This window comes from Triturus cristatus, chromosome 5_2 (genome assembly GCF_964204655.1).
Source record: "Triturus cristatus chromosome 5_2, aTriCri1.1, whole genome shotgun sequence".
NCBI classification, from domain to species: Eukaryota; Metazoa; Chordata; class Amphibia; order Caudata; family Salamandridae; genus Triturus; species Triturus cristatus.
Window position 1 is genome coordinate 63290437 of NC_140588.1, and position 22763 is coordinate 63313199.

Below are 22763 nucleotides of genomic sequence, written 5' to 3' on the forward strand. Positions count from 1 at the left end.
CTGGCTGTAGGACCTTAGATTCGACATGGACAAGATTCTGATTAAGAAACATCTGACTTTCGACCGCCTGGACACTCTGGACTTTGCTGGACTTCAACTGGGCCCCACTTCGTCTCCCTCTCCGTTCAAAGCATCGTCTGTGCCCATGCACCATACAGGCTCCGTGCAGGACCTGTGGAGCATCAAAGAGAACTAAAGTTATCTCCCTTGGGGTGAAGGAGTCACTCCCCTGCATTCGCAGGCACCGTAACACAACTGACCGGTCTGCTGATCCTGAGCTCCTGCGGACGCAAGGCTCAAGCAAACCAGGAGGTGTTTTCCTACATTCCTTGAGGTTGAGCTGCCCTGTCACCAAGTCTGAGGCCAGTATCCCTCGTGGGGATCGCATAACCCGAACCCCTGGGCACCGTGCACTTTTGCAGAGCATATGCTTGTTGGCAGTCCCTAACTAAGTGCATTGGGCTGTCGATAGCCTCAACCTCAGCGCACATTTCGTAAAAAGGACTTCAGCCTCCTTGCACTCTGTGCCCTGCAAGCTGTTACTTTGTGAAACTGCTAGAGGTCCCCTCGCGACTCCTGTGCCTTCGGCCTGTGAATCCATTTGAGGGACAACACTGCTTTTCCTGGGCTCTCCTGGCTGCTCCAGGCCTGCCCTGACTCCCCTTGCTGTGGTGAGTCCCCTGGTCCTTGCTGGGCCAGACGTAACCTTCACCGACCTTCTTCGTGGGTTGCCGCTGCCAAGGCTTGTTGGTGCTTCATGGGACAGCTCGTATTTGCCTCCTGGTCATCCTCGACATCTCCTGGTCCATGCAACTGTAGAGTCAAGTACTCCATCATCACACCCGAAGCACCCAACATCGGTGGGCATTCGTCTACCGAGCCCCTGGTCACTCCTGAGTGACCCAGACTCTGTCCCCTCTGCTTTCAGGTTCCTTCCTTCAAGAATCCACTTGTGAGTTCCACCGGACACTCTTCTTCTTCCCAGCAGTGGCATTTCTTTGAAGACTCCCATTGAGATCGACAGCGGTTTCTGATGCCACATCAGCCCTATGCACCCGGCTTTCCTGGGATAGGTAACACCGTTACTTCGATATCCACGGGTGGGGTGCTCTCCAGACCTCTAAGTACCAAAGGGTTTCTTCGTAATCCACTGGGAAGGGTCCTTAAACTTTAATACTGCAACCGCGACTTTCTCTTTGAATTGTAAATAGCACGCGGTCGTGTTCTCACACTGCACCCGTCCTCCGTGGGGTCCCTCCTTACTCACCTTGGGTGGTTCCTTGGGGACCCAGCAATTCTACAACCTCTAGACACTGTCTTGTCTCAAGTCGTGGTTCTTATACCACTATTTTAGTATATGGTTTGGTCTCCCCCTGGAGCCCACTGTGTATTAGTGCTACTTACGATCTTTTCTGTGCGACAGTATGGTGTGCTTTGTGTTGATCTGCGTGTAGCAGACAGTGTCAGGTATTTTTATAACTGCTGTGTGGTTCTCCTTTCATTTAACCAATACAATAAAGGTGCATTCTGGTAAAACAAGCTGCTTAACATTCCTTCAAGACTAAGCCTGAAGGCTGCTCTCCACAGCTACCACTTGGTTAGCTTTCTAAGGTTATCTTTGACCGCTTAAATCACCATAAGGGATGTTTGGACTGGTACAGGGTGCCCACTTTAATTAGTGGACAGCATATACCAGGCCAGTGTCTCAAAAAATGTTTCTTTGAATACTTTTTACATGTAATGACTATGTCATACCAAAGGTGACATTGCTGGGGCTCTGCACTAACCAGGTTACTTTGTAGATGGTTTGCGGGAGGAAGTCGGCCTACCTAGCCTCCTTGCCTTTAGCTGTAGGCAAGCAGTCAAAGCTTAGCTCAGCGGAAATTACGTGTTTTATTTGGGAGTAGAGTACAACACAACTATTAAAGGTACAAATAGGGATGGGAAGGTCCAGCCACGGTTGAGAATTTTTGTAAAAACACAGGATTTTAAATACCATCAACATGTATGAATAAATGTACAGTAAAAACAAAGATCAAACAGTAAAAGGTGTTGCAGTCATATTATAGTGATAGTACATGACCCCTGGATTAATACACATTAAGATTGGAGGAGAGGATGTGGTCTAACGGCTAGGGCGGGCAACCTCAAATAAGCAGAACCAGGTTGGAGTCTCGGCAGTGATGCTCATCATTCTGTGATTCTGGGCAAATCACTAAACTCTCCTTGCCTAACAAAAATGAATGTGTCCTTGTGTAAATAAACTGGTGCTCCTGTAAAGCGATCTGATACCTTCTGGTCAAGTATGCGCTAGGTAACACTCCTGGGAAAAAAAAGATACTGCGGATATGAAAAACAAATGTAGCACAAAACAGTTACCGACAACACTAAAAAAAAGTTCACAGATATATTGTTTGTGATCTCTAACAGATTCCAACGGCCACGTTGTAAAATTGAATGATACAATCATTTCACCACAACCTGATTGCTTTTTTCGGTTTTCTAAACCTTTTGTATTTCAAGATTCTAGCACTTCCAAACACTGAGCATTGGCTGAGCCCACAAAATGCAGTGGCAAATGATAAAACAATAATTCAGTATTCCTTCAAAGTGAATGCAATGTGTTACAGCATATGAAAAAGATATTCATTCATGTATTATTTAATTTACAGTTTTTATAGAGATCCTAATGGAACAATAAGAGGCTACAAAGCGACCAGAAGATCAGTTGATCTCACAATTTAAGGTTAGTGGTGGTCGATCCCTGATTCCCTACACATCTGGCCGTCTCGCAACTGCTTACAATGATGAAGGGGCAGACAGCACTCTGATCAATGGGAATAAACAGTGTGTGAATGGGGAAAGAAGTTACAGAATGATTAGTCACACAAGGAGAAGGCCCAGACATTACATTAATTGTCAGAGCATACATTTCTAGCCCTATTTTTCTGTCCAAATTGCTAATTTGAGTCCATATTTTACTCTGCCTTCAGCTATAAAACAATCAGTGCAAGAAGCTGAGGTTTAAAATTTGTGCTGATGGACTTTTGAGAAGTAGCAATGGGATAAAAATGAACAGCATAATGGGGTCTCCAGGATACCCTTTTAACACTAACACACACACACACACACACACACACACACACACACACACACTCTCTCTCTCTCTCTCTCTCTCTCTCTCTCTCTCTCTCTCTCTCTCTCTCTCTCTCCCTCCCTCTCTCTCTCCCTCCCTCTCCCTCTCCCTCTCCCTCTCCCTCTCCCTCTCCCTCTCCCTCTCCCTCTCCCTCTCCCTCTCCCTCTCCCTCTCCCTCTCCCTCTCCCTCTCCCTCTCCCCCTCCCCCTCCCCCTCCCCCTCCCTCTCCCGCTCCCTCTCCCTCTCCCTCTCCCTCTCCCTCTGTCGTACTTTAGAATTTAGGACCGCGTAGGAGGCAGAGCCCTACCCCTGTCTATCCCGGTAATAGTGAACCGCGAATGGTTAATGCGGTATGTACAAGTGCTTTTTGTAAACGTTTTAGCTATGAATGCACTGTGTATACGCTATTATACATCACCACTTGGGTTCCATTTTGTATCGGTGGCCATCTTATGGTTGCCCTTGCATAGGCTATATAGCATGAAGCGAAAACGGGCCTTTTTGAGCACATGTGGCTTTCTTTGACTTTTCTTTGACCTGGGCAGCTTGGCTCCGCTGCCCCGGGTCAAACTGGTCTCACGAGTTCCCCGTCCTCTGGCCACCTGTGATTAGCATCAGGGCTTGACACACCATAAAGTCCTTTCATCCTACACGAGCCTCCAGCTAATCTCTTTCACATCTGACTGTTCCTGCTTTATGGCTTGTTTCCCAAAACAGGAGATGCTCATGTTTATTGGGGCCCATCGATATCTGATGTGGGATCTGAACCTTGCTGTGTAAATAATTGCGGGCTGGCTTAACTGGAATGTGGGATGGTCATCATGACTCTGCTTTTTCATTTGTAATGTACACTTTATATGACCATGCCATAAAACTAAGGAATGTATGCCTGAGGCAGGAAATTCTGTATTTAAGGAGAAGCTCGTTTCTGTGATTTGCAGCAGTCTCCTGAGAACATACACGCTGTTGTACTTCTAGGACGCCTGTAATTGGTCTGCAGCCAATAAACTGATCTTTGACTTCACCCAGAAGACTCTGTGTTTCTGTAGGTCTGAAACAGGAAGAACCCTGAAGTCATAGGGTGTGTTCCCCTGCACCGCTGGGCTTAAAATACCCAGTACTTCAGTTGGCGCCCAACTCGGCGCGATTTCAGCGGTACCGGTCCAAGCCAGAGGTTCGTGAGGAGCTTCGTGTGGAAATTCTGGAGGAAGGCCGCCACTTCATCGACCCCTGCATGTCGACGTGGTCCGAAAGTCTTTTCTGCGAGGTTCTCCGCGTCCCGACGGCTACGGAGGACTGCTGCCCTGATTAATCGCCCTGTTTTGGACCCTTGACGATTTTCGTAGAGCGAAACAATCGAGAGAGTCTTCTGGTGACGCCATCGATCATCAATATTCAGTTAAGTATAAGTGGAGCGTCTCCCAGTTTGAATTTGGTATCCTTCGGGATCATTTTGATTTGGTGCTTGCAAGTCCCAAAGCCAGAGGACTCGTGCATTCACGAGACTATCGTATTCGATAATCCTTTGACGTTTGAAACTAGACTAGTGAGCGAAGATGCCTGGTGCTAGTGTATTTGGTAATTGGTTTTGTTTGAGTTGTAGAAGGGATTTCCAGTTGGAGGATTCATGTCCGGTTCCTCCAATTGGAACTCCAACTTATGAGCTTTATGTAAAACATGGCGTGGGCCCCATTGCATATAATGAAGTATGGATCCGATACACCAGAAAGGACGGTGTTTTAAAATGGCCCCAGAATGGAAGTTTTGATACAGATATCTTAGATAATTTGGAAGTAAAATTGTTTAAAAAGAAAGCCCGGCCGGCGATGTTTGATTCTTTCCGCCTATGGCGAAAGGAAGCCAAACAGAAGGAAATTAAACTAGCGAAAAGAGATAAGAGAGAAAGAGGTATGTCAGTGATGCAAGCAGCTGTGCAATTTAAAGATAATGAGGAAGAGCAAAGGAATGAGCAATTGCACAGACAGCGCAAACTAGGGATTGATAAATGTTACCCTGTTTTGTCACCCCTTGTGCAAGATGAGACAAAAGAGAAAGAGAAAGATTCCCTAATGTCCCATTTGCTAAATTCGCCACCCCATATGCGCAAAATGCCACCGCACCACCGCAGCTTGTAAATGCACAACCTCTAGTAAATATGCCGCAAGTCTTCCCGCAGCCGCCAGCTCCTCCTCGGCTGGCTCCTATCCCTGCAGTGCAGCCCTCTCAAGGGCCGCCAGTTTTGTTACCTGTTACCCCCGCGCTTCCTGCGACTTTGCCTAGCACACCAGCGGTTTCCTCTGGTGCTCCTTCTTGCACTACCCCGGTACCTGTATCTGAACCTGTTTTTCTTCCCTCTGTCTATCCCCCTGTTTTCGCCTCAACTTCTCCTTCAGCACGACAACGACTAGCTAATGTAGTTACTAGTCTAATGGCGCCTTTCTTTGGGTCATCTAGTGCGACTCCTGGCTTACAGCGTAAGCAATTGCGCAGTCAGCTGCCTGGTCCCGATGAGAAAGAGGTGTTAGATCATCTGGCGCGTAGGTGGATTGGTTTCCCTTCACTCTATGATGTGGAATCGGTTGTTAACGTTTTTCACCAATGGGATGCCCCAAAACAGAGGTATGTCTTTGATAAAATGTGTGAATTCCTCTGTGAGGAATTGGAGGATAATGGTGCAAACCCAAACCCACAGGAATTGTGCCGAGTGAGATTTGATTTTGAAAAAGGTATGATTGTGGGCCCTGAGGTCAATAGAGCAGTTGCGATCTTATTAGCCTTGAGGAATGATGATTGTCAACAGTCGTTGTTTGAACCAGATTTCCCTATGGGGAGAAAGGGAAAAGCGCGACAATACCCCATGAGAGAAGTCCCTCCGGTATGGAAGGAAGCTGTTGCGGCTGATGCCGCTCGAGGTATTGTTGCTGCTCCAGCACATTTTCAACGTGTTTGGGTACATGTCCCATGGAAGCGATCTGAGGTGTTAGCACTTAAACAGACATTACCTGATCCCCGTAAAAACCCTGCAGGATATTATAAGGAGTTGTCACAAACTGCAGGATCTTGTGTAATGAATTTGGCTGACATAGATATGCTGTTTGGGAATGTGGTTCCACAGCCTTTATGGGGATCCCTTCGTAATGTAGATCACGCTGCAGAATTGGGTGATACATGGGCTAATATTGTTGCCGCAGACGCTAGACAAGTTGGTGGTGCAAAACCTGAGCCCCTCATAGCAGCGCTCCCTGGTAGAATTATTACCTACATGAAAAGTATAATGCCTGCGATGCACGTAAATTGGGATAAATTATCCGCATGTAAGCAGAAGAAAGATGAGACAGTGTCTGATTTTTTCACCAGGTTTGAAGAAACGTTTATCGACCACAGTGGTCAAGACATGAGCACTGAAGGTGGCCAACGGTTATTTGTTGATAAATTTGTGCAGAATCTACTTCCCGAGTTGTGTAAGAAATTAAAAGATTCAGAAAGTTCCTGGGCTGTTTCCTCTTCAGCGCAAATACTGGCTACTGCACAGTATTATGAGAATAGAGACAAAGATGAGAAGGATAGAACAGATAAGAAAACGAAAGAACTAAAGACAAAGGTCCTCTTGCAACAGGCTTATCCACCACGTGGAGGACAGAGTAACTATAGGCCAACACAAGGTATCTATCAGCAGCCCCAACAGTTTCAGAATAGTCAGCAAATGAATGGGTATTATCAACCACGAATCCCTGTAGGTCCCAACCAATGTTCATACTGCAAAGAGGAAGGTCATTTTAAATATAGTTGCCCTAAATTGATGCAGTGTAACAGTAATGCGTATGGCGCAAGAGGTAGAGGTGGTCAGCAAGCTCCTAGAGGCAGAGGGCGTGGAAATCTTCCCCAGAACGCGCGTCCTCTTCCGCCTCAAAATACCATAAATAGCTTTGATCAGCAAGCCAATGCAACTGGCAATACAGCTCAGTACTACAATAATGATTATTATGTAGAGGATGACAATGTAGAAGATAACGATTACTAGGACCGCCGTAGACAGAGAGAGGGAGTTGTTTCAGTGCCAGTGGATCAGAGTGGACCTTATGTTAAAGTAACTACAGCAAATGTAACGGAGCCCTTTCTGCTGGATACTGGTGCTGCAAAGAGTTCAATCATGCATTCAAAACTCCCTGGCGCGCCTTTGTCTGGCGAAATGAATGTCTCAGTAGGTTTTTCTGGCGCCCCAGTTAGGAACCCGATTTCTAGTCCTATGTCACTTTCTGTTGGACCTTGTGAGCTAAAAGCACCCCTCATTCTAACGACAGGTTGTGGTGAAAATTTGCTAGGATTAGATTTGCTAAAAAGATTGCATGCAACGCTATATTGTTCTCCCTCAGGAGTACAACTTACATTAGGTAAGAAAGTGATTTCTCCAATGTATTTGTCTAAAAACGCAATGCCACCTGAATTGTCATCCCTTCCGGATGCCCTTTGGGCTACTGGTCCCAATGATGTGGGTCTCCTGGAAATACCGCCATATGTGGTCACTTTAAAAGCCAATGTCAGATTGCCACGTATTCCCCAGTACAAGATCTCCAATGAAGGTCAGAAAGCATTGTTAGCAATTGTCAGTGATTTGATTAAAAAGGGTGTGATTGAAGAGACAAGAGGCAACGTTTGCAATAGTCCTGTTTTACCTGTCTTAAAACGAACGGACCCTTCACAGCCACCTGTTTACAGATTTGTGATTGATCTTAGAGAGGTTAATAAGATTGTTGTACCACAGTTTCCAGTTGTCCCTGATATAACTGCTTTGTTAACCATGATTCCAGCCTCGGCTGCATGGTTCTCAGTGATCGATCTGAAGAATGCTTTCTTTAGTATCCCAATTACAGAGGAGAGCAGAGACATTTTTGGCTTTAATTTAGGAGGTTGCAGTTTCCGCTTTAAACGCGCTCCCCAGGGCTACTGTGAAAGTCCATCAATATACAGTCAGGCTTTAAAAGCACAGCTTGATGCACTGGTTTTACCCAGTGGCGCTATCCTCATTCAGTACGTTGACGATTTACTAATCGCCGCGGATACTGAAAAGATTTGCAAAAACGCTACCTTGTCATTGTTGCGTCATTTGTCTGCCTTCCATCACAAAGTGTCTCTCTCAAAGCTGCAATATTATCGACAAGAGGTGACCTACTTAGGTCATCTCTTATCGAAGGAGGGAAGGAAACTGACCCCAGAAAGAATTCAAGCCATTGCACAGTTGAGTGTGCCAAGAACACAGAGAGAAGTGCGTGCTTTCTTGGGCATTACCTCATACTGTAGGCATTGGATTCCTAATTTTTCCTTGTTGGCAAAACCTTTGCTAGCATTAACATGCAAAGACACACCGAATCCTATCCCATGGTCTGAGGAGTGTCAGAAAAGTTTTTTGGAATTGCGTGATGCATTGTGTTCAGCTCCTGTGTTGGGTACCCCTGACTGCAGCAAGCCTTTTACATTGTATGTTCACGAGAAAGATGGTTGTGCATTGTCAGTGTTAACACAGCCTTTTGGCGACAGACCACGTCCATGCGCGTATTTTTCGTCAACCTTGGACCCGGTAGCGAGGGCATTGCCAAGTTGTCTGAGAGCTACAGCCGCTGCAGCTATGTCTATTCGACAGTCTGCTGGTCTAGTGATGGATAATACATTGATTGTTATGGTTCCACATGCTGTGGACACATTGTTAAACAGGACTAAGACACAACACTTAACTAGTGCACGATTATCTGGTTATGAGCTGACGCTGTTAGCAAACCATATACACATAAAGGGATGTAACACGTTAAATCCAGCTACACTATTACCAATTCCAGCAGACCTAGATGAGATTGAGCAACATGATTGTCTGTTCAGAACAGAAGAAGAGACGAAAGAAAGAGTAGATCTCAAAGATACTCCCCTGACTGAGTGTGATGGTACTTTATGGGTGGATGGTTCGTGTTTCAAGCTTCCGTATGGTGATACGACTGCTGCATATGCTATCACGACTTTGCACACGATTGTGGAAGCTGCGCGTGTGCCACAAAATTCGGCTCAAGCAGCAGAATTGATTGCCCTTACGAGAGCATGCGTGTTATCTGAAGGAATGAAAGTGAACATATACACTGATAGCCAGTACGCCTTTGGCGTGGCTCATAGTTTTGGACGATTGTGGAAGGAACGTGGGTTCCTGACTTCGCATGGAGCTAAGATTCAGAATGGCAAGCTGGTGAATGATCTCCTTGAGTCACTGACCCTACCGTTGCAAGTTGCGATTATGAAATGCAGTGCGCACAGGAAAATCACTGATGATGTTGGTCGTGGTAATGCGTTTGCTGATGAAGTTGCGAAAGAAACAGCAAAAGATGTGAAGACTCGAATGTATGTTGCAGGCCCTGCCAGATGGGTTGGTGATGTTGGAATGTGTGAAAACACAATAGAGAGTGTAAAGTCCCTTCAAGCTGAAGCCACAGAGAAAGAGTTGAGCAAGTGGAGAGAAAGTATGGGTAAGTTGGATGAGAATGGTTGTTGGATTGATTTGTCAGAACACAGGCGATGGTTGTTACCTGACGCATATGTGCTTCCAGTGGTTACTATGGCACATGGAATGGCACACATCAGTACGAAAGGAATTTGTAAGTTGTTGGCTCCAGTATGGCAGAATGCTGGAATCCCTAAGTGTGCAGAGAATGTGGTCAAGAATTGTATGGTATGCTTGAAGTACAACCCTGGTAGGGGAACCCCAACTCCACCTGGTCATTTTGCGCCTCCATCATATCCATTTGAAGTTTTGCAGCTAGATTTTATCCACATGGAAAGGTGCAACAACCTGAAATATGTATTAGTGGTTGTTTGCGCTTTCTCAAAATGGATAGAGGCCTATCCTCTAAAGGATAACACTGCTCTATCCACAGCCAAAGCCCTTGTGAAGGAATTTTTTCCTAGGTTTGGCATGCCAAGAATGGTGTGGAGTGATAATGGGAGTGAGTTTGTGGGTCAAGTGATGAAGAATGTGTGTGAGGGACTAGGTATAAGGCAGAAGTTTCACACTGCAAATCACCCCCAATCTGCTGGATTAGTAGAGCGCTACAATGGCGCCCTCAAACTTAAACTGGCCAAAATCCAAGCGAGCTCAGGTCTTAAATGGCCTGACGCTCTGCCTCTAGCACTCCTGTCCACCAGAATGACCGTACACTCCCGAGTGGGACTTAGTCCCTATGAGGTCGTTTTTGGCCGCCCGGCCAATGTATGGGGTGTGCCAAGACCGATGAAATTCAGTGAAATCGAGCATCCGGTACTGTTTGATTACTTGCACGAATTGACAGCTAAACTGCGTGTTTTACACCAACAGGTGCATGATACTCTTCCCCCGGCTTCTGAAGCTCCTGGACACCTATCGAACCAGGCACGTGGATCCTTGTGAAAAACTTTCAGCGGAAAACAAACGATGAGCCCCGCTGGATCGGCCCTCACCTCGTACTACTGGCTACAAGATCAGCTGTTCGAGTGAAGGGGAAGAAAAACTGGATCCACGGTGCCCACATCAAGAGGATCTCTTTGCCTCTGCCGTATGACCAGTGGGTCCAGGAGGGTATCGCGGACACTGAAACAGACACTGTACCTCGTTTTGTGCCGTTCAGTGATGCACGCATAAAAGGCACAACTTCGGCGCAGGAAAGTGACGATATTTTGCAAGAAGCTGTGCCACCGTCAATTCGATTGGACACTACAGAGCCTGAACTTTTGTTCCAAGATCAAACAGTACCTGGCCGTTCTCGTTACGATCTAAGGCCAAGGCCTACGGACAAATAAATATTCTTTTCCTTTTACCTTTCTATTTTTTTGATAACCAGAGTTCTCCCATCTGAAGGACTTTCTTGATTTTTGTTTTTCGAACCACCATCCGGGTTCAGCCGCAGGGTTGCGGTGCCAAGACTTTGGGGTACAGGCCGAAGACGTTAGGTCGACGGTTCTGGTTGGTCTAGGGCGTTCCCTGGACTGACAGGCGTACTCCTTAGCAGAAGAAACTCACCCGCCGCGAGCGGCACGATTAGAGGATGGAGTTTTTTAAGATGGAGAGACTCACTGAGGAAATGAACTTTAAAGCAAGAATGTGTAAAATAATGAAAAACAAACGTTTTGTGTTTTTATGCCTGTTTGTATTATGTAGTATGGTAGTGTTTACTGTAGGATTTGTATTCTTCTCCTCTCAAGAGCCTATTGTACCCACAGTACAGCCTATACCTCCTCCTACTATCTCCTCACACTCTTTTCACCCTCTACCTGAACATGAACAAGCCAGACGGTCAGAATTTGTAAACAACTCGTTTATTCAGCTACTGCACCAGCACCAACTAGTCATGAATACGACCAATTGTTGGGTGTGTGGTTTAATGCCACATACCATTAATAAGGGTATTCCCTATCTAGTGCTGCCGTATAGTTACAATGGATCGTCATGGGCATTCCAGACCATGTTTCTCTATGCACTAAAAGCGTACTCCCCGCGACAACCGCGTTCCATCAGACCTAGCACCAATAATAAAGCTTTAGTGAAAGGAGTTGCCGATATGAGTAGAGATATCGATGCATACTCATCCATTCCCAAAGAAGAGTTGAGAGCTTATGTAGGGTGGAACGCGACGGGGTACAGTATTAGTCTAGGTGAAAGACAGCGGAAAATCTCATCCCCAATTTGGGTCGTACCCCACATAGGTCGGTTCTGTTTGCAAGGTAATGGTCAGAATCCTAGAGCTCAACTGGGAAGAAGTGACTGTACTGAAACGTACACTTTTCCGTCACAGTTTTCCCCTGCGTTTTTGGCTGCCAAGGGTACATATTTTATCTGCAATGACCGAGCATATACATGGTTGCCCCCTGACTTCTCGGGCACATGTTATATTGCAAATCTGCTACCGCCAACCTTTACTGCCGCCTCCGACTATCACAAGACCAGAGTTGTGAGAGGCGTGATTAGTAAGGAGGATACTGCCGGTCAGGAAGCGGGAGATTTCTTTTTGGGTTTCCTGCCGTTTTGGAGACCTATGGTTAATAGTAGGAATCTGAGACAGCTGACTCGTGTGGTTGAATCCACTGTTAACGTTACGGCTGGTGCCCTTGGTAATTTGACAGCAGAGCTCCAAGCGGATCGCCTCATGACTTTGCAGAACCGCATGGTTCTAGACGTCATACTTGCAGATCATGGTGGGGTATGTAAGGTTATCCAATCCAGTTGTTGCATTTTCATACCAGACAACGCTCCAACAGTTTATCAAGCCATCTCCAAACTGCATAAAATATCTGAGTCCATACACGTGGATAAAGGAGATTGGTCACTGATGGGGTGGTTCTGGGAACTGATATCTGCCTGGGGTTGGAAAGTTCTGATGGTCATCGGAATGATCTTAGCCATCCTTTTCCTGTTCTGTCTGTGCATACAGTGTGCTCCTGCGATGTGTGGCCTCTGTGCTACATTATTTGTAAGGAAACCTGTATCGAGGGACGAGCTAAGTAATAGGATGATGCTACAGTAACATCTCCATGACTTCGTGAATATTGACCTAGACTCGGATTGAAATGAGTATAGTTATTGCCTATGTAAGGGCAAAAGGAGGGTCTGTCGTACTCTAGAATTTAGGACCGCGTAGGAGGCAGAGCCCTACCCCTGTCTATCCCGGTAATAGTGAACCGCGAATGGTTAATGCGGTATGTACAAGTGCTTTTTGTAAACGTTTTAGCTATGAATGCACTGTGTATACGCTATTATACATCACCACTTGGGTTCCATTTTGTATCGGTGGCCATCTTATGGTTGCCCTCACATAGGCTATATAGCATGAAGCGAAAACGGGCCTTTTTGAGCACATGTGGCTTTCTTTGACTTTTCTTTGACCTGGGCAGCTTGGCTCCGCTGCCCCGGGTCAAACTGGTCTCACGAGTTCCCCGTCCTCTGGCCACCTGTGATTAGCATCAGGGCTTGACACACCATAGAGTCCTTTCATCCTACACGAGCCTCCAGCTAATCTCTTTCACATCTGACTGTTCCTGCTTTATAGCTTGTTTCCCAAAACAGGAGATGCTCATGTTTATTGGGGCCTATCGATATCTGATGTGGGATCTGAACCTTGCTGTGTAAATAATTGCGGGCTGGCTTAACTGGAATGTGGGATGGTCATCATGACTCTGCTTTTTCATTTGTAATGTACACTTTATATGACCATGCCATAAAACTAAGGAATGTATGCCTGAGGCAGGAAATTCTGTATTTAAGGAGAAGCTCGTTTCTGTGATTTGCAGCAGTCTCCTGAGAACATACACGCTGTTGTACTTCTAGGACGCCTGTAATTGGTCTGCAGCCAATAAACTGATCTTTGACTTCACCCAGAAGACTCTGTGATTCTGTAGGTCTGAAACAGGAAGAACCCCGAAGTCATAGGGTGTGTTCCCCTGCACCGCTGGGCTTAAAATACCCAGTACTTCATCTCTCTCTCTCTCTCTCCCATTCTTGTGGGGACTAACTTTTCCTAATGTTTTTAAAATATACCAATGATGGAAAAACATTAAGTTAAGAAAAAATTAATAATACAGAATCTCGCTTCAAATTTGCAAATATCTTGTTATTTTATCACGCGCACAGAGCCATCTTTGTGGGTACTTGAACATGTGTTACCATCTTTTTGGGGACTTGCTGTGTAATTATCATTTGCTATTGAATAAAGTCATGCACACATGGATAGATGTTTATTTTATCAGTAAAACATTCAAACAACATCATAATATTTTCATTATTCAATGGTTTCATTTATTCTATGGGTACACAATAGATGAATAGTATTTCTAAAGTGCCAGAAATGAGCATATATCAAGATTACAGAAGGGAATTTAAAACTGTATGCCACACTTTGCTTAGTGCCCAAAGTCTAAAGAGATAGGTAGGAGTGGGTGGGAGTAACTCGCACTACTTTCTGTAGAGTCATTATACAAAATTACAGCAAAATTATGCAAACTTTTGCTGAATTCCGCAAGTAGAGTATCCCAGCATTTAGCACTTTTGTCAGAGTGCAAAATGCACACAATGGACCTGAGGATGCATTTCACGCTAAGAAAATAGAATTATTAATTAAATTTTAAATATTTAGAATTTTTTAATTAAAAAATATTTTATCTGAAGTTTAATTATTAAAAGATCGCTCTAAATTAAAAAAATAGATTATGTATTTAAAAATATCAAAGGCAATGTATATAATTAAATAACAGAAATTTAAATATGTTTAATAAACATTAGTACTAGAATAATCTTGATATTTACAAAAGATGAATACATAATTGTAAATTAATTAAAAAAATTTACAAATTACATTGATAATTATGCTTTCGTTTTTAGAACCTTTGTTAAACAATACATAGAATTTAATTATATTTTAAACAGAGTCATCCTGCATGTCGCATTGATTCCATGGATCCATAAAAATCCAAATAAAAGATTTTTAAACAAAATTTGACAAAGGTGGCCCCTCTGGAACCCCCACTCCCCACAAGACACAGGGGGTCAGGCCACCCCTACTCAACTCCCTATTATCGCATTTCTTTTTAGTTTTTAGGACTAAGATGACGGGCGTAATTTTCCGTCAGGTTCAGCCAGTCAATCACAAGGTGTGGTTGAGCTTGGGGATCCACTGATCCACCATGGATCATCAGCATTGTTAAATATATACATTTGATTCTTAATGTCTCAAAAACTACTGAACGGATTTACACCAAATTAAACTTTCTGAAAGAAGATCTAGCTTTCTTGCAAATTTTGTGTAATTCCGTTCAGCCATTTTGGCTGAATCTGTGTCTAAATTTTCTATGGAAAACTGCATGGCAAAAACATGTTTTAGAAATCACCGTTTTCTCACCCCCGTTTGATGGATCACCTTGAAGAAGCCGAGGTGGATGAAACTGTTTTGGGGGAAAGTTCCATAAAGGTTAATCAAAAAGCACCAAAGTTACTGTTAAATCAAAAAATCCATATCCTGTTCTTATGGAGAACTGTGTGTAACTACGGGCATGTTCAAGTTTCCGTAATTCTAAAAATACATATAAATACATTTCCCTACCCATCATCTTTTTAATAAAGTGGAAGTAGGTGGGGAACAAAAAAAAAACCTATTACTTATCTATATCTAACGCGCAAACACAGAACACAGCCAAAGTGGGGTAAAAATTACATGGCTGCAATTTACTTTCGTAAAGTCATCAATTAGCCAGTGATATACTGCCTTGCGATTGGCATATACTGTGGTATACCATGAAGTTACAGTGGTAAACCGCGGCCCAGCATATAACTGTTTGTTTTGTGGCTTATAACTTAACACTACTTGAGAAATGTAGAGCTACTACCAAAGTAACTTTTTGTACCCCATATTCTATATTGTTGCCAAATGTAATCTACTTTCGTTCAGACACTTTCATTGTACATCGGTTTAAACTAGACTCTGCTACACCACATGCCACTCCACTCTACACCACTCCTCTCTACATCATTCCACTCTATGCTATTTGCCTCTATGCCACTACACTCCACGCCACTCTATTCTATGCCACTCCAGTCTAAGTCATTCCACTCTGTGCCACTCGACTCTACTCTGTTTTAATCTACAGCACTCCACTCGATGTAACTGTACTGTACACCACTCGACCCTGTGCCACTCCACTCTACATTATTTTACTCTATGTAACTCCACTCCAAGCCACTCCATGCTACATCACTCCATGCTATGCTATACCACTCTACAGCACTTCACTGTATGCAAATCCTATATGCCACAACATTTTATGCTATTCCAGTCTACACCACTCCACTCTACTCCAGTCTACTCTATGCTATTCCAATATACACCTCTCCACTGTATTCCTCTCCACTGTATGCCACTTCACTGTATACCATGCCACTATTAATGACTCCACTCTATGCTACTCCACTGTATGGCACTCCACTGTACGCAACTCCACCATAGACCACTGCACTTTACACCACTCCACATTGCGCTATTCCACTCTTCGCCATTTGACTCTACATGACTTTACTCTACTTTACTCTATGACATTCCAGTCTACCCCACTCCACTCAATGCCCCTGCACTTTACAGCACTTCATGCTAGGCTATTCCACTCTACACCACTCCTCTCTACACCAATCCAGTCTGCACCACTCCAGTCTTTTCCACTCCACTTTATGACATTTCACTCTACAACACTCCACTCTATGCTATTCCATACAGTGCCACTTCCTCTACGACACTAAATTCTATGCCACTCCAATGTATGCCACGCCCCTCTATTCCACTCCACCCTACACTATTTGACTCTACTACTCTACACTCAACACTACTCTACTGTACACCACTCCTCCCTATGCCATTCTTCACTAAGGCAATCCATCCTATGCTATTCCAGCCTATGCCAATCAATTATATGCCATTTTACGACCCTCCACTCTATATTCTACTCCACGGAACTCCACTCTACGCCTTTTCACTTGATGCTATTTCACTCTACGCTACTCCACTCCACTTTATGCTACTCCGTTGTACAATACTTCACTCTATGCCATTCCACTGTACGCAAATCCACTCTGCACCACTCCATTCTAACCCACTCTTTTCTACCCCACTCCATTCTACAATATTTGACTCTACGCCACTTCACACAAGCCACTCTATTCCAATCCACTCTATGCTACTCCACTTAACTTTATTCCACGCTATGCTTCTCCACTTCACACCACTCCACTCTAAGCCAATCCACTGTTCTCCACTCAATGCCACTCCTCTTTACCCAACTCAACTCGACGACACTCCACTCAGTACGTCACTCCATTCTATTCCACTCTACTCTATGCCACTGCCATCTATGCCACTGCACTCTACACCACTCCAGTCCACACCTCTTCACTCTACGCCGCGACACAGTACACTAGTTCACTACCTCACTCTACTCTACTGCACTCTACTTTATGCCATTCTACGCTACGCCAATCCAAACAACTATATAAGAAGAAAAACAATCATGGATTTACTTTGTGATATTTAACAAAAATAAATAAATAAATGAATAAACCAAACATGCAAATCCAATGAAAAAAACAAAGGTTAAATCTTAGTTATAGTTAGGAAAATATGTTTTATTCTTTCTATCGAAACCAAACTTAATATTAGAAAATCTAAAGTTACAGTTATACCTTCAATTTCCAATTTATGCACCATCTTTAAATTACTATACCTCACACACCTCCGCACACAGCTTTGTAAACTCACTTACCAAACAGTAGATGAAGTATGAATCGCCCTGCTGCCATGCACAGGGCTCTCATAAAAGATGGAATTGGAAACGTGAGGAGTGTTATAAATGATGTAATTTAACAAAGTATAAGTGACGTAATATGAAATTGTATATGGTATGCATGGCAAAGGCGCAAGTTATAGTTTATGTACTATTAGGTTAGCGAGTTCACAACACTGTGTACACAGGTGCGTGAATTATATTAACTTGAAGTCGGACCGCAAAAAGATTGGGTGTAGCCAATTCAACATACACTTTGTAAGAGGTTAGAACATTGGCATTGAGGACTGGTTAGCAGGCCTCAGTGCATTCTCAGGGCCTTATTTACAAGCCCATTGCGCTGCTGGTGTGTTACTTTTATTGACTCACTGGCAGCGCATTGGGCTTCTCCATATTTACAAGGCCATGTAAAGTCACAGTGTGCGACTTTTCATGGCCTTGTAAATATGTTTCCCTTTCACGCATAACTCAGTGTGAAAGGGGCATTCCATGGGTGTTGCTGTGGATGTTCCCACGCAATATCCATGGAACTTGACACATTCCCAGATTTACATTTTGTACACCCAAATGCATCAGAAAATTACGCCTACACAGGGGAGGCGTACAGAGGGGCAACAATGAGAAATACTTTTATTTCTCCTTGTTACTTTCCATTTTCGATGCATGCTACATTCAGCAGCACATATAGAAAGAGGAAAATGTCTTTAATGATTGTGTTTTTGCAGGAAGGTGTCCCTTCCTGTGTGAAAACAATCATTCCCTCAGTGCTGGTACCTTTGCAAAATAACACTAGGATGTCTGCGCTGGGGCGCGGCTGCTGTTTGTGCGCTGGCGCAGGGGAGAAGGACAGGAATGCGCCATATCTCCTAGATACAGCGCATTCCTGGCCTTTTATTTTGATGCACAGCAGCGCAGCAGGAAGGCTTGCTAAGCTGCTGTGCATCAAAATATTGCAAATGGACCCTCTGAGTTGAAACCCAGCAGCATTAGTCCAAAGCTTTGCGGGTAAACACACACAAAAAGCGGCATTTCCTTCCATTTAGAAATTGTATTGCATTGCATTATATTGCGTGAGGGCATACCTTGCATAATAAAATTCACAAGAGGCAGCAGGAAGAAATTGGTTTGAGCAGACAATGTTTTCCCTCTAAGACATTGTCTGTGCAAACCTTTCTCCCACAAACAAACCATAGCTGAAATTGTGCAATGTAACATTTTACAAATTTCACATTATTTAAATATCAGGCATTTTACCATCATATCTTCAATTTTGGCTAAGTCACATAAAATATTCAATGTTACACAATCGGGGTGAACCTCCTCTTTTAGCTGATAGGTCAATTTGTACATATAAGCAAAAGGTGATTCAAGTAGAAGAGTGATGAAATGTAGCCTACTCACTTGCATTTGAAACTCATCTAAAATTATATCAATGATTTTTTGGGAACAAATTTTATTAGTCAATTGTACAATCAGCGGAGCTCTGTACCCCAGAGACATCCATAGCATCATTGTACCACATCTTGATTTTGACCATTTTACCATAGAATAACAAAAGTGGAATACATAAGGGCCATGCATATAAGATACAGCCCCATTGAACAAGCCCCCCCCAAACCCCCTCCACCACCCCAAACCCCATCGCACACCCAGTCCAACACCATCCGCAGGTATGATCCAAACCGCAGCTATACTCTCGCCATGAGACATGCCCCACCTACACCCTGTCACCAACACACGTGTGTTACATGCCACCCCCAGACAAATGGGGAAGATACAGCAAGACACATGGATTCTATTCTGGGGGGGGGTTCCAAATCCAATCCCCTGTAATCCGCCCAGCGCTTCCAGATTTTATAGTGATTGCGCGGGCAACCTCGTGCTAGAAAGATGGGGGCCTCTAGTATATCAATGATTTTGAAAGAAAAATAAAATGAAGATTCTAAAAATGTACATTTATAGTTTTTTTAATTATGAAATGTAACAAATGTTGCTTTTAAACTTACTGCACTTGTGCTGGTGAGCAGGATGTGCTGTTATGACTGGTACATATGCTATAGCGCAACGCTCCCATTAACCTGTCAGAATGCCTTGAACTTTGTCACTCTTATCTTCACAATATTTATCAGTGTTAGAAATCAAAAATCCCGCACTGCATGGGCATCGCTATAAAATGGCATTATTAGGTTTTTCTTATTGGGCGCACAAAAGGAAGTTTTAAGTGCTCAACCGCATTGTCTGCTGTCAGGGTCAAGACTGATTTGGATATGGCCAGGTCTACACTGGGGTGGCATGGTGAGCAAAAGAATGATGGATTTAACCCAGATCTCTTGACCGGGGGTGAATGTTTTGATATGTTCTGCATTCCGTCCATCAATTGTGTGTCTTTTGCTTTCTCGCCCTAAGTGCGCCAGGTATGCCCAGACGTGGGTCGTGGGCTCACTGTGCCACTGGAATCAAGCTATCCTGGCAGAAGAGGGGTGAAACCCCCAAAACTAGTCCTAGGATGCTTGTTTCCAGTCCAGGGAGGACCTGGCTTGGCAGTTCGGGCTGGACTGTTCCCATTGGGCACAGGGTCAAGACTGATTTGCATATGGCCAGGTCAAAACTGGGGTGGCATGGTGAGTAAAAGAATGATGGATTTAACCGAGATCTCTTGACTGGGGGTGAATGTTTTGATTTGTTCTGCATTCCGTCCATCAATTGTATGTCTTTTGCTTTCTCGCCCTAAGTGCGCCAGGTATGCCCAGACGTGGGTCCTGGGCTCACTGTGCCACTGGAATCAAGCTATCCTGCTGAAGATGGGTGAAACCCCGAAACTGGTCCTAGGATGCTTGTTTCCAGTCCAGGGGGGACCTGGTTTGGCAGTTTGGGCTGGACTGTTCCCATGAGGCACAGGGTCAAGACTGATTTGCATATGGTCAGGTTTAAACTGGGGTGGCATGGTGAGCAAAAGAATGATGGATTTAACCCAGATCTCTTGACTGGGGGTGAATGTTTTGATTTGTTCTGAATTCCGTCCATCAATTGTGTGTCTTTTGCTGAAGTTTCAGGCCCGGTAAAACTACTGCTGTTTGCTGTAGGGTGACCAACCGTCCATAAATTTCACGGACTGCCCATAATTTGGGCCTCTTGTCCGTTGTCCGTGAGGGTTTCTTCCAAGGAGGCCTTTTGTCCGTAATTTCAGACATTCCAGGGAGCTGCCCCCTGCAAGCAGCATGTAACTCTCACTGCAGGGGCCAGCTCACGCTCCTGCTGTGATAAGTGGCCTGCAGCAGCCCCTCCCCAACCTGGCATAGACTGCATATCCCATTATCATTCTGTATGTCGGCCTAATGATCACATACAGAATGATAATGGGAAAAACCACAGCACCAAATGCACCACTCAATCTATGCAATATAAGTGAGTCCAAATCTTTAGGGTAGTTCGTTTTCCAAAAGGTTCTTCTTTATTATACAGTTTAACATGTAATTTCTAAAAACTTCCGACAACAGCAAAAGCAGCCGACGCGTTTCGTCCAACTTTGGACTTCTTCAGGGCCAAAATAGTAGGTTGAATAACAAACACGTAGGGTTCTTTTTAACTCAATTCAAGAGTCTTTCTCCATCCAATAGGATATAGTATATCCCTGTTACGAGATCACTGTCCTGTTTAAAAACAGAAGTAAATGATACTAATTAGAAGATAAAAAAGATCCTTTGCCATCAGTTTCAAGCAATAGTAGGATAGTGGGTTTGTATATAAACTCCTCCAATGATAAGGGCGAGTTTGTCCTATCGTGGGATACCCGATTCAGTATCCAGATGAAAATCAAAGGGAGGCACCAGCCCCGTCCGGTGACAGCATTTGCTGGGCCTCCTCCTGCCAGAGCCCAATGCATGGCAAACTTCTTTTTTTATGCCGCCTTAGCATTTACACATCACATCCCCTAGGGATGATTTATCAGATCCGGTGTTTGTTTTCAGTAGGCGAGAAGGGGCATGTAAGATCTGAGCCTACAACTCTCCCTAACATACCATCATCACAGATTTTTTAGTCGGACCCCTTGGATTCGATTTTTCGATTCACGAGTTTCTGAACCTTTCTAAAGGCTTGTTGCTGTGCGGCTGGAGGGCTCCTACAGAGCGGAGCGGAAGGTCAGAGGTCACCTGACAGGGCGGGTGGTTTGGGAGGACCTTGTTATCTCGCAACTCGGAAATACGACAATTAATCTGCCTGACCATGGAGAGAACCAGCCTGGGATCGTGAGCGCCTGGTGCCCAAGATCACACATGCTGTACAGTCCCGGTGGCATCTGTTGGTACAAGCATCTCTGCGGGGCCGCAGAAGGCCGGCGCTGATATGAGGTTGGACACCCTGGAAAAGGGGAAACATTGTGATGAGTGTGCACGTATTGTGTGAGCCAGATCAGTGACAGCATTTGCTGGGTCTCCTCCTGCCAGAGCCCAGGGCCTGGCAAACTGCTTTTGTTTACGGGCTTCTGTCACCTCACTAGGGGCCAAGCTCTGGGGAGGTGGAGGGTTCATTTTGGCTCATGTTACCCATGTGCATCCACTGTTAGCCTCTTAAACTGTCACACAAGCAGTGATAATGGTACAAATACAATTGTCCTTAACTATTTATTTTTCTGCAATAGTGCATAGTTTCGTCTTTTGTGCTGTTATTATTTTCATGTTTACCCTGGCCCTCTGAGTCCCCTTAGCGTTTACACATCACATCCCCTTGGGATGATTGATCAGATCCGGTGGGTTTTTTTAGTGGGGGAGAGGAGGCATGTAAGATCTGGGAAGCCTTCAGCTTTGATCATTTTCTTTATTTTTTTTTTTGAATATGCAAACGTAGGTGTTTAAGTTTCACTCACAACAGATGCAGTGGAAAGTTCTCTCAACCTAATATAAGCTTATTTTGACTTGTGCTTGTGTTGGTTGTCTATTTACTTATGTATAATTGTGCGACCTCCTCTGATGTGTCTGCAAAACGTACCCTATGTCCTGAATTTTTTTCCTGAATTCTGACCTTCTGTCCTAAATGTTTGTCCTGAATTTTGACCATTTGTCCTGAATTTTTACACTCACTGTCCTGAAGTTGTACCCATGCCAGTTGGTCACCCTAGTTTGCTGGCGCTCTGTCTGCTCCCTGAGCCAAGGTGTGTGTATTCTGCTGCATCTGCGCCCATACCCAGTCTGTGACAGTCACTGACTGGTGAAGGTTTCCACAGAGCAGGTTGACCGGCCCTTTGTTATGCAAGAATATGCATTTGGGAAAGCGTGAAACCTGCCAGAGCGACTTGCCTTCAGGTCGG